We start from the raw sequence: 12,438 nt of genomic DNA, 5'->3' as shown, positions 1-12,438 counted from the left end.
CACTGCTTCTGCTCCCATGCTGGCATGTGTTTCCCCCTGCTGAAATCCCTTCTCCAGCACAGGCACTTTGGGATGGCAGTGCAGTGGGGTTGCTCTTTAAGCAGGTGCTGTAAGGCTGATATTTACACAAGGACTGCAGAAATGAGATTAGGCAGGCTACTGCTGGTCTAAAAAATTATGATGCATTAAGTGGTTTCCCTAATTTGTTGTTTGGGATAAAAATTAATTCTATTATGTATTACATTATATTCAACAACATACTTGTGAATTTATATGCACACACCTTTACTGTGTTATATTTTAATAAATGCATTATTCTATAATTAATATCTCCTAATAATTAGAACCGCAAATGTAAGACCAACTTTTACAAAACCACTATTAGTGCCAGAATTCTTTCTGCACTTGTATCTTTTTTGAAGATAAAAAGGAAAAAAAGCAGGATTCTTGGGGAGTGGGAGTTATTTGTTCATTTAGAGGAGAGAATTGAAGGGAATTAAGATGATTCACAAAATGACAAAAAACAAGGCCAAGTCAAAGCATTTCCTAAGGTGTTTCTCCTACTATCCCCATTTTCCTTCTGTTTCATTATGAATCAAGCAACTTCATTGTCTGAAAATGCTGAATTTACAGTATTCTAAAGCCTTAAATTACGAACTCAATAATTTATCCTAAACCATACAGCACTGCAAAGGTGAAATTAATATTTAAAAAAAAAGATTTGTCAATAGTTTTTTTAGTTTGATTTTCTTCTCTCCCTACTAGAAATCAAGGTTGACATTTGGGGGCTGCTTTAAGAAATATTTTTTTAGCAACCCTGTCCAATATCCCTCATATTCACTTAGAGTTATCTAAACTTTTTTTTTAACTCTTATTTTTACATTTTGTTTTAAGAAAAATTCTAAATGTCTCAGTTTAGGCATTTAGAACATCAACTGCTGTCCAAAAAAAGTAAGAATACTCATTATTTGGCTAACTCATTCTGAAGTTTGAAGCCTCTCGACAGGACAAGAGGACAGAGTCTCAAGCCATGCCAGGTTGGACATGAGGAAGAATTTCTTCTCTCAAACAGTCATCAAGGATTAGAAGGGGCTGCCCAGGGAGGCAGTGGAGTCACTGTCCCTGGAAGTGTTCAAGAAACGACTGGATGTGACACTTAGTGGCATGATCTAGATGACAAGCCAGTAAACTGGCCGTGGTGTTCAGTCAAAGATTGGACTCAAGGTCCTTTCCAGCTTTAATAATTCCATTATTCTATGGCCCAAATAAAGCAAATGCATTAGAGGAAGAGTAAAGTGAACTGCAGGCAGTGGTTATAAAGAACATAAGACATCTTCTTGGCATACTCTGCCCAAAAAAAGCAAAACATTCCATAAATTATTCCAATGGCATACATAATATTGCCCTCAAAAATTACTTAAATAATAATTATTATTAATAATTATATAAGAATTAACAGGTTAGAGAACTGAAAAACTAAAACTGGCTTAATGGGCAGTTAGACAACATTTTTTCTTCTTGTTCAGAAACAAAGGCTTTATTTATGCCACAGCAGCCATGCTCTGCTCTGCAGACCAAATGATTCATTTCCTCACAAACCTTTCTGCTGCAGTCAGTATTGTATCATCAGAATGCCACATGCAGGCTCTAGCCATGCAGACCTAGTCACAGTTCTACAGTATAAAACCCCTTAGATTTTATGGAACATATCTTTACCTCTTTAGAAAACAAATATTAAATTATGCTACTTATTATAGCTCTCCAACTAAAGCAGGGTCAAACTTAAGAATAACACCTTCTAATAGCTACATAATGTGAAAAGGCAGCAGTGCTGCTAATGTGGGGAGCTTGCATTAGTGGTTTACATGTGGTAAAAGTAATGAAAGAAAATTTGTAAAAGCTACACAATAATCACAATCATAACCAACAGCAGAGTCCATAGCACCACCTGTAAAGAACTGATTGCATGTACATAACAGAGAGTCGTCGCTTGGGCTTTTGTGGATTTACTGCTGGACACCTGGGACTCCGTCACGCATTACAGAGTACTGCTTTTCTTGCCATGGGCAATAAAGTTTTGCACAAACAAATGCACATGACAAATTTGATACGCAGTTTAGTTGTGTGCCTGGGCAAAAGGGACCCTGGTCCCTGGGAGAAATGGGGTTAGACACCTGTGGTCAGTTGTGCCCATGCCACAAATGAGTAGCAACACAAAAGAATGCAAATCTCAGAGAGCCAAAGTTCAAAAGTCAGCAGTGGGACAGACTGGACATGGGGCCAAAAGACCTCCAAGGGAAGGGTTAACACTGCAGAGCACGCTGGAGGCAAGGAGGATGTTTTTAACCCACCTGACAGAAGTAAAGTAAATGTGTGAGATTATAGAAAAAAACATGGTCACTAATATTTAATGTCCAACTTTAAATATCTCCACTTGCTTTTTTGAGACTACCTAATGCTGTGTAGTTATTGACAAATTTAAAATGCAACTCTTAACTGCAGTCAGTTATGATCAGCAATTCTATTAATTGGATTTGATTAAAATTATTAAAATTATTAAAATTAGCTACAACTTCTAACGGAGACACATACAAAGTGAAGGATATGGAATTTAGGACCACATGAACTCAGGTTAGTTCAAGGGATGCACACAGAAGATCCATGGAGATGGAAAGTCACTGCAGCAACAACTGGAGTTTATTTAAGGTATATAGCCTTATATGCACATTCATGTATTCCACGTACATATAAGAGACACATAGAATGGCTTGGGTAGAAAAGAACCTTAAAGATTACCTAGTTCCAACCCCTCTGCCATGGGCAGGGACACCTTCCACTAGACCAGGTTGCTCAGAGTCCCATCCAAACTGACCTTGAACACTCCCAGGATTGGAGCATCCACAACTTCTCTGGGCAGCCTGTTCTAGTGCCTCACCACCCTCACAGTAAAGATTTTTTTTCTCATATCTAATTTAAACCTACTCTCAGTTTGAAGGCATTCCCTTTTTTCCTATCACTACAGGCTCTTGTAAGAAGTCCCTCTCCATCGTTCTTGTAGGCTTTCTTCAGGTGCTGGAAAGCCAAAATTAGGTCACCCCAAAGCCACCTCTTCTCCAGGATGAACAATCCCAATTGTCTCAGCCTTTCCTGTATGAGAGGTGCTCCCTCCCTCTAGTCATCTTGGTGGCCCTCCTCTAACTGGTCCATGTCCTTCTTTCGTTGGGGACTACAACTGCTTTGGATGCAGCCAGGACACGTTAGGCTTTTTGGGCTGTGAGTGCACATGACTGGGTCATGTCCAGCATCTCCTCCACCAACACAGCCCCAAGTCTCTCTCAGAAGGGCTGCTCTGGATCCGTTCATCCTGTGTGGATACACAGGGGTTGTGCTGACCCAGGTGCAGCACCTTGTGCTTGGGCGTGTTAAATTGCATGAGACTCCCATGGGCCTCCTTGGAATGTCCTGGTCCCTTTGGACTGCATCCTATCCTCCAGGTGTGTCAACAGCACCACTAAGATTGCTGTCATCTGCAAACTTGCTGAGACTGCATTCAATCCTATTGTTTATATCATTAACGAAGATAAAAAAAAGCACTGGCTCCCATATGGACCACTGAGGGTCACCACTGGTCACTGATGCCCATCAGGACTCTGGATGAAATGGTCCAACACATTTCTTATTCATCTAGCACTCCCTCCATCAAAGCCATCTCTTCCCAGTCTAGATGTTGTGAGGGATCATGTCAAAGGCTTTACAGAAGTCCAGATATGTAAACAAACCCTTCAGCAAAAAAACCCAAAACAACCCTTTGACTGCAGTCGTGAAGGTTGTAGGAGACCAGAGGAATGACTGACTGGCTCAAACCAACAGGGAACTGGGAAGTGCTGGGGGAACAAAGTGAGTTCTGTGTTCGTGGAACAATGCGCTGCTCCATACCCCAACCCCACTGAGCCTTAGTCAGACTCTGGTCTGGTCCAAAATCACAGCCTGACCTCATGGCTTGTGGCAAGCCCCAAAATGATGCCAGCCACATCCAGGAAACACTAAAGTGCAGGACTGGGGGAGAACCCAGCAGACCAGAGCAGAAAAAAGGACAGCAACAAGTGCGCTGAACTGGCACAATCCATTGGATCCGAGGGTGGTGATTATACATCCATCTTTCTTTCTTTCTTTCTTTCTTTCTTTCTTTCTTTCTTTCTTTCTTTCTTTCTTTCTTTCTTTCTTTCTTTCTTTCTTTCTTTCTTTCTTTCTTTCTTTCTTCTCAAAATAGATCGGAAACCAGACTAAAAAGTTTCAGTCAACGCCTTAGTGCCTTGTTGTGTCTGGATAAGTTACAGTTCACCAAGTTTACTTGGTAAACTTAGTTTGGTTTACTTAGTAAAGTTTAAACTTCGTTTACTTCATAAAGTTTACTAAGTTTGCAAAGTGCCTTACTTTGTCTAGAAGTTATTTTAAAATTTGCCAAGCACATTATTCTACCCAAAAGTTCTAAAATTTGCAAGTAAAAATTTGCTGTCAAATTCCCTGAGAATTTTGTTCTTTCTCCCATGTATCACCCAGAGTGAATCAAATTACCTTCTGCTAAACCTGCTGAGTAGGCCAGGGCATTACAAAGGTGATTTCTCAAACCAGACAAGCTGCAATTTGTAAATAAGCACGGTGCAGATGAAATGAGGCAAAATGCAGTCCAGCAACCAATGCCACTGTCACAGTTCTGCGTGACAAACAAAAGCATTCGACATCTTGTCAGAGTCACAAATGGGTCTTCAGCTTCTTTTCCACTCTGACAATGTAGAATAGTCCCACAAAAACACCTGGGCTGAGAAGGAATTACTTCAGTGACCCTTCTGGCTTACAGCCCATCTGCCTCTAACTGATGCAGCCTCTTTCTGGAAAGACTCCTGAAGAGTGCCAGGAATGGGGAACTTTAAGGCATCAGGAATCTGTCCTTTAGCTGCTGAAAGGGTGTTCCAGCAGGCAGGTGCATGAGGGGATGTAACCTTGGGCCAAGTGGATCTTTCACATCTGAAGTTACTGTTGAGTACTCCAAAGCTTACCCCCATTGTTTTTTTTCCAGCCTCCTATCCAAGGAAACACAATAACCCAAAGCACACAGTTTGTCAGATATCAGGTGTTGGTATCAGGCTACCAGATCCCAGCAACTCGTGACAGTGTTCAGCAGGCTGTGTGGGTGGCTGAAAGATTAATCTACTTGCCAGAAAAAACACAGCAGGGCTCTTTAGTACAACCCACCCTTGCGCTGTCAGCAGGGGATCTTGGAACAGGGTGGTTGGGAAGAACATCAAAACCCACATGTATGAGCTGAGGGTGTCTGTCCTTCCTCCAAACATGAGCAGTGGATGAAGCAATGACTGCCAAAGCTTCAGGGCTGAGAGCAGTATGGCACTGCTCATCATCATAGCCCCCAGATGGGCCGGCGTAGGCTACTGCAAAATATCTACCAAGCCTGGAACAGGATCCGGAAAGGACAAAAAAATCAGCTTACTTTTTTCTTCTTCTTCTTCTTAACTTACAACTCTGACAGCTCTGTGAAGTTCTGACACTTCCTTTCTTTCACTTGTCAATCTCAAAAAGAGCACAACAAACAAAAAACCCAAGAAAACCAAAATAAATTGAAAAATGCTTCTTTTATATCTCTTATTTTGCTCACCCACCTAAGACCAGTATGGTACAGAATAATCTCTACATTCCCAGCACTAATCTCTGGAGTAACAGGCGATCATACTCCATTTGAAAAGACCAAGAAATCGTTTATGATGCGTCTCCTAAAACACAAATGCTAAGATTTAGAAGACAATGTAATCTTAAGAAGAAAGACTGCAATTTTCTTCCAGCTTTTAATTACTTCTCTCCCATAGTCTCCAATATAACTTTCCCAGTCATTAATTTAATCTCCTTTGGCTCTTTGTTGTCTTCTTACTATGCCAATCCCAGTTTGCAATTGTTAAGGCTTCTGGCATACTGGAGTCCCCGCCAGTAAGCCAACTTCCCACCTTCACTCTGTATCCTTCTCTTTCTCAAGTCCCAGTCATCTGTCCCCAAGCCTTACCTCCCCTTCACATTCTTCATGTCTCACATTCATGTACTATCCTACTAGCTGGGTTCCTTGTGAAATCTGTACCTATTCCCCCCTAACCTGCTCTTCCCTGTGTCAACTGGATCTCAGGCTCCTCCCAGGATCCCGTGGTACTTTCCTCCCTCACACTTCCTGCCCAAGCACCAGCAGAGGAGTCACTATGAAAGGAGAGAGGAATGGATGTCCGAGCTGATCTGAATCAAGAGATCTCAGCACAAGCTCTGAACTGCTCTGCTCAGAACCCTGTTCACTTTGGAGACACCACATACAGGCAATTCTGCCACGTGCAGCACTGATGAGGGAGCAGGGTACAATCTGATCAACACCAGGATGCATGGATGTTGAAGATTAAGGAGACTAGAAGAGACCTCAAAGAGTAATCCATTCCACCACACTGCTCCAGAAAGAATTCAACTATATTTATGTCATTCCTAATTAATACTCAAACAACATTTAATGATGCTAAAATAATGAAAATCCAAACTCAGGAATCGGTTCTATTGCTTTAACCTCATTATTGCTGAGCCCACTGCATATCATCTGGTCAGGCACAGGCATGGACATTACTTCACAACACCTTTGTGACATTAGAAAATTATCCTGTCTTGTTAACCATGACAGTCTTCATTCTTTGAGCTGAAACAACTCCAGACATGTCAGCATTCATTCATAAGCCATATATTCTCAATATTTTCATTATTTTCATTCCTCTTCTCTGGACATTCTCCTATTCATACACATTTTTGTAGAAGTGTGTGGCCTACCTGGACATGGTGTTACAGTTGAGGAGGAGGAGGACTTCTCATGTCTGTTGTCCTGTCTTATGTATCACTATTTAATAATGTTTGTTTCTATTGCAGCAGCAGCTTGAGTAATCTACCATAAACCACAGCTCTTCCAAAGAGTTACTGCCCAATCCCTTCCTTATACAGTTCATAACTACATCTTTGTCCTGTTGAAAACCTTAATTTTAATTTTGTCTCCAGCATAGTCACAGTCCCACTTCAATTGCTAGTGCAGATATAGCAAGTACCACTGAAGTCACTGTTCAAAATACTCTGTAGCACTGGGTGTTGAATAAACATGTAATCTCTCATTTTATTAGCTAAAATTTTCACAAGTATGTGAAAACTCCAGGGTTGAAAGTGTATGAAAACTACAATAGTTTGTAGATTTAGTATTTTAACTTTATTTGTAGACTGCCATTTTGTAGACTTAGGACAGAAAATTTGGGCAGACCTTCATGAAGACACTAGAAATTAAGATCAGACAAAAGGACACTGCCTTAGCAGGATCTGGAGCCCAGCTAAAAACCAGAACAGTACCATGTTTCTGAACTGTCTTAGGATTTTTTAGCAAGGCAAAACAACTGATCTAATTCTCAACTAATTAATTACAATAAAAATTAACGTAAGTCACAAATGTGTGTGATGAGCTACAGAGCACATGGCTAAAATTTGCCAAAGTTATAAGCAACAGTAAAGATGTTCTACAACACGGAAGGCAGTTTGGTTTTGTTGGCAGATGAATCCACTCAACCCAACTACCTCACATAAGTGACAACAGATACCCAAGGATAATACAGATTCACAGGGCTTCCTATTACTGTTTTTCTCATCTGGCCCAAACTGTTCCACAGATCACTGTAATTGTACCTTTTTTCTCTTTTTTTCTGTGCTGAAGTTTCAAATGCAGCTTTCTTAAAAGTCACAGAGGCAGACAGCATGTTGCTTTGAAGAAAATCAACTTTCTTTGAAGAGCAACATGAAAGTCAGAATTTTGTACGGTTCATTTCACTTCAGTTCTTTTCATCACACTCCCTCCACATTTCAACTTAACAGTAAACATAATCTTTAACGTGCAGCATCCTCCTTACCACAAATCACTAGACTGAGCTGCTGTATGAAGCTGCCCAAGTCTGACAGCTGACTTTCAAATGATGCTGAGTAATGAAAGAGATGGTCAAGCATGCCAGCAAAATGCACAGCAGTTTGCACTCCCAAACACTAAAGTGTGAGGAAAGTTTTTACTTATTTCGATCATTTTCTTACTGTTTTTCTTAAGGCAATACTGGAGAAGAAAATAAAGCTTTCACATATGTTAGCATTGAAACAGTAAGCCATTTCAAAGCAACGTTGGGATGGGAATTAAATGCACTAAAATCATCTGCATATGACAGTATTTTCTTAAACGGCCTTGTTAGATGCATGAAACTTTTACTCCCATAATTTGGTACACAGCCTACATATATAAAGAGGAAACTGAACTATATTTAAAAATGCATTGATGTACTTTACACATTTGTAGTGGCATCTGAATCAGCTTCACTCAATGTGTGGCAAAACAGCACTGTAAGCCACTTATGCAGGATAATATGCAGCAAGAGCTCTACATTTTTCTTCCCACCAAACCTAATTACCAAATCGCTGTGATTTGGTTCATGTGATGCACTGGTCTTGGACAGCATTAATTAAAAAATACTTGTTACAAGTCAATTTTATTTCTTTGTAAGGCTTCACCAATGTAAGTGAAAATGCTGAATGTGAAGCAAGGATAAATGCTATGTGCTTCTGACAAAATATATTTTAGCTTTTAAAGAGAGAAGTCGTGTGATGCAGAGTCAAAAGGAGTGAAAGTTCCTTCAAGAAATGGTAGGAAAAATAAGTGTAAGATCTACAAAACAACTGATTGTTCCCTAAAGGCAGAACTCATGGAGTCTCCATGGAAACAAACACAATTTTTATCCATCACTAACTAATTTAAATAACAGATAAAAAAATTTGGCCCCTCCAGTAGAAGCAGTAATGTAATTAAACTTAACCTGCAACTTTATTTTGCCTTCTATCACACCACTTAACACCAATTAATTCCATTTTACAGTGCACTTTATACAACTTTATAATATCTTGTTCAAATACATTGGCTCGATGTCAACATGCAGGTGTTTAGAGCATCTCAACATTTGGAGCATCTCAACATTTACATCATGCTGATGGCAGCTATTATGCAACTACATTGCCCTGAGTCTGTTGCTTCCAAAAAAATTGACTGTACTTTTCCAACATGCCAATAGTAGGTGTATCCATTTCTGCCATGATTCTCTTATTTGGGCCTTTACGGAATAAAGGCTGCATTGATTTTATGGGAGGGGAAAAAAATCCCTCTCAACAATCAGATTCAGCAATTTTCAAATATGAATAATTCAGAATATGAAAAAAAAAAAGTCTTGTCTCTTGGCTTGTGAGGACCAAAAGTCAAAGCATAGTCATTCAAGCTAGCACTGTCTATAGAAATTCTGTTTGTGTTAGATTTTGTTCTAAAACAACAACCAAATATATTCATATTCATAAATTCATCATCACATTTCACTCAACACATATTATGCCATGTGTTTCTTATTTAAAAAGAGCTTACCTGACACATCTATAATAGGAATATTGAAATAACTCTAAACTACATTAGTAACAGACAAATCCATTTTCAGTGACTGAGATACCTGGCAAAACACTATTCAGAGTGACTAAGAGCCTAAGCAGAAGAAACTGCAAAAGTTATTTTTATCGCTGTAATCAGAAGTGTGAAACCAAAACTGCTGCTTTTTAGTATCTGTATTTAAAGTGAGGTATTGTTGCCAAACAATATTTTAGTAGTTAATAAATTTTGTTAAGGTTTCAAGGAACTGTATGTTTAAAAAAAAAAGATTTTACCAAATGACTTTCCATTTCACAAATGCTGCTACCTGTGTAACCTGTCAAAACCACAGACCAAAATAAGACCTATAAGGGACAAACTTTGAAGGTGGGGGGGAGTGGAGTGTGGGGAAGAAAGAAGAAAGTCAATGTCTTAGCACAGGACCCAGCAAGCCATTCATACTTCAGACCAACTGTGTTTGCAACCAGTGCACTTCTAAAAAATCTGTTATACAGTATATAAATGTAAAATACTATTTGCTTGTAAATGTGAAGCAATTCTCTCTAAAATGTAGGATTGCCCAAGTGGGTATTTGAAAATGGCACTTAATTTTAGAAAAGGGTGCACTAAGACAAATTTTCCTGTTGGAGAAAAATAGACCCAATACCAACCAGAAGCAACCTCTTTGCTTCTGTACCATATGTTTCCACAGTAATTCTTGCAATTATCCAACTGGAGCACAAATAAATATACAAATCACTTTCATATAAAATTTCGATACACCTCACAGTGTTCAATTCAAGCTAATTGTTGCAATGAAATATTCAACCACAAACACAATGTCTAACCTGATAAATTGATAGCAGCCAAGGAAGAGTTGAATTTGTCTATGTGATGAATTCCTGACCTGGATTCAAACCACCCAAAGTAAGTAATACACAGAACTGCTGGCTACCGCAGTATCAATGGCTTTGTTAAAGACACTCGTGATAACATTTATGCCTATTGATTAATGTTTTTGGTACAGTTACAAGACTTAATTGTCTATGCAAGGTGCAATTAGATTTATTTCAGTGATGGGAATTTACTGAGCATACATTACTAAATACCAAATAAAAGTCAGTTCTGGCTCTAATTTATCATCTTTGATCTGTTAAAACATATTACTGCTATCAGCTGTATTAAATAACCCAGAGTCTAAGAAAAGAACTCCTTTCATTCGTTTAAGGTATGTACAGAAAATGTGTTTGGGAAGATAACGAATTATAATATCTATGTATCTTCTATCGACAGAATATCTATTATTAGGCCTGTGGTTGCAAATTACTCTTCCGTTTCTCCATGGTCCCATCCCCCCAACAGCAGATCATTTTCAGTGCCATTATTGTCAGGCATATTAAATTTTCAGGATGCACAGTTGTGGTTTCCAGGTCTCTATTTACTCCTTGAACTGTGTTTTAACTGGGCATTTTTACACTTAAAATGACAGAGCAGAGGCGTAATAACGTTTTACATCCTACAGCTACAGAGAACCGATTTGTAACTGACTAGTGGCAATACCAGCAAGATTAATTAAAAACCCCCAAACCGTCATTCATTAAAATTCCCTCCGCGACATAGAAAAGATGCGCGTTACACACATTTCTGCCGCTGAAACAGACGTTTTCTAACTGAGGAGATGGCCTAACTACGGAGATGGATTTCCCATGCGAAATGGTATTACCTCTGGCTTACCTGCTCCAGCTGCTGGGAAAGGCTCGGGAAGAGGGACGCGGCCCCGCCGCCCGCCCGGCGCGGAGCGGAGCGGAGCGGAGCCCGCTCGTCACGGCGGCACTTGTGTGACAAATGGCTCACGGGAGCCTGAACAAAGCGATGCTGCTCTAGAGAAGCATCGCAGGGAACAAAGTCATCTCTTTGACAGCTCCTGCTTTTTTTCAGTGAAGCTGAAACAATACAGGACTCCCTGGGAAACCGCTAACAAAGGGGAAGCAGAAGGAATCGGAGAGGACCAGCCCAGCCATTGAATTCCGCGGCAGCAGCGAAGTGACACCTTCTGAAAATCACCCGCACGCCTCCTTACACCTTCCACCGAACAAAGGCAGCCCAACAGCGGCAGGGAACTACTCACGGGAGGGGTTCTGGCCGTCCTCCCGGCGCAGCCTCCTGCCCCCGGGCTGCTCGCCGCTGGCGTTGCCGAGCCAAAGGGCACATGTAGCACAGAGCGGGCGGCACAAAGCGGCAGGGACAGCCCCGCACGGCCCCGCACGACAGCGGGCGGCTCCGCACGGCGAGCGCTCCCGGAGCGGCGAGGCCGGGACGCGGAGCCCCGCGGGAGGCTGCGGAGCTCGGTCTGCGGCGAGCCTCCCTCCCGCCAGCGGCACCGCAGCGGCCCTTGCGCGGGGGAAGGGGTGGGGCGCAGGGTCCTACCTGTGCTCCCTCTCCGTGCTGCCAGAAGGAAGCGCCGGTGGCTGCTGCGGGCGCGGTGCCGCCCAGCCCGTCGGATGCCGCCCCCGCGGCGGCCGCCCCATGGCAGCGCGGCCGCCGCCGCTCACGGGCGCCCCGCAGCGCCGCGCCCCGGCCGCGCCCGCATCCCTGCCCGCATCCCTGCCCGCAGCCCTGCCCGCATCCCTGCCCGCAGCCCTGCCCGCAGCCCTGCCCGCATCCCTGCCCGCAGCCCTGCCCGCAGCCCTGCCCGCATCCCTGCTCGTATCCCTGCCCGCAGCTCTGCCCGCATCCCTGCCCGCAGCCCTGCCCGCATCCCTGCTCGTATCCTGCCCGCAGCTCTGCCCGCAGCCCTGCCCGCATCCCTGCCCGCAGCCCTGCCCGCAGCTCTGCCCGCTCCCCTGCTGCTGGCAAGGAAGGGGTAAAGCTGGGTCTGTCCGCATTCACCGGGACCCGGCACCGTTGCCCTCCCCGAGCAGGAAAGGTCC

At 42.4% G+C, this 12,438-nt stretch overlaps 1 protein-coding gene across 3 annotated transcripts in view; it reads right to left on the bottom strand.

Annotated features, from left to right (window-relative positions):
* The window catches only part of CRACD (capping protein inhibiting regulator of actin dynamics), a 127,669-nt gene extending 115,598 nt beyond the window's left edge, over positions 1 to 12,071 (bottom strand). For 2 of the 3 annotated variants that reach the window (XM_038134722.1, XM_038134726.1), the window contains exon 1: positions 11,936 to 12,071. The gene's annotated coding sequence lies outside the window, so the exon portion shown is untranslated. Of the gene's footprint in view, positions 1 to 11,636; positions 11,904 to 11,935 lie in introns of those variants that run through there. The other variant, XM_038134724.1, reaches the window with a different exon arrangement.
* Between the last annotated feature and the right edge of the window lie 367 nt (positions 12,072 to 12,438).

The sequence above is a fragment of the Motacilla alba genome, chromosome 4, assembly GCF_015832195.1.
Source record: "Motacilla alba alba isolate MOTALB_02 chromosome 4, Motacilla_alba_V1.0_pri, whole genome shotgun sequence".
Lineage (NCBI taxonomy): Eukaryota > Metazoa > Chordata > Aves > Passeriformes > Motacillidae > Motacilla > Motacilla alba.
Note: the sequence above shows the minus strand (reverse complement) of the source record. Positions and strands in the feature narration are given on the sequence as shown.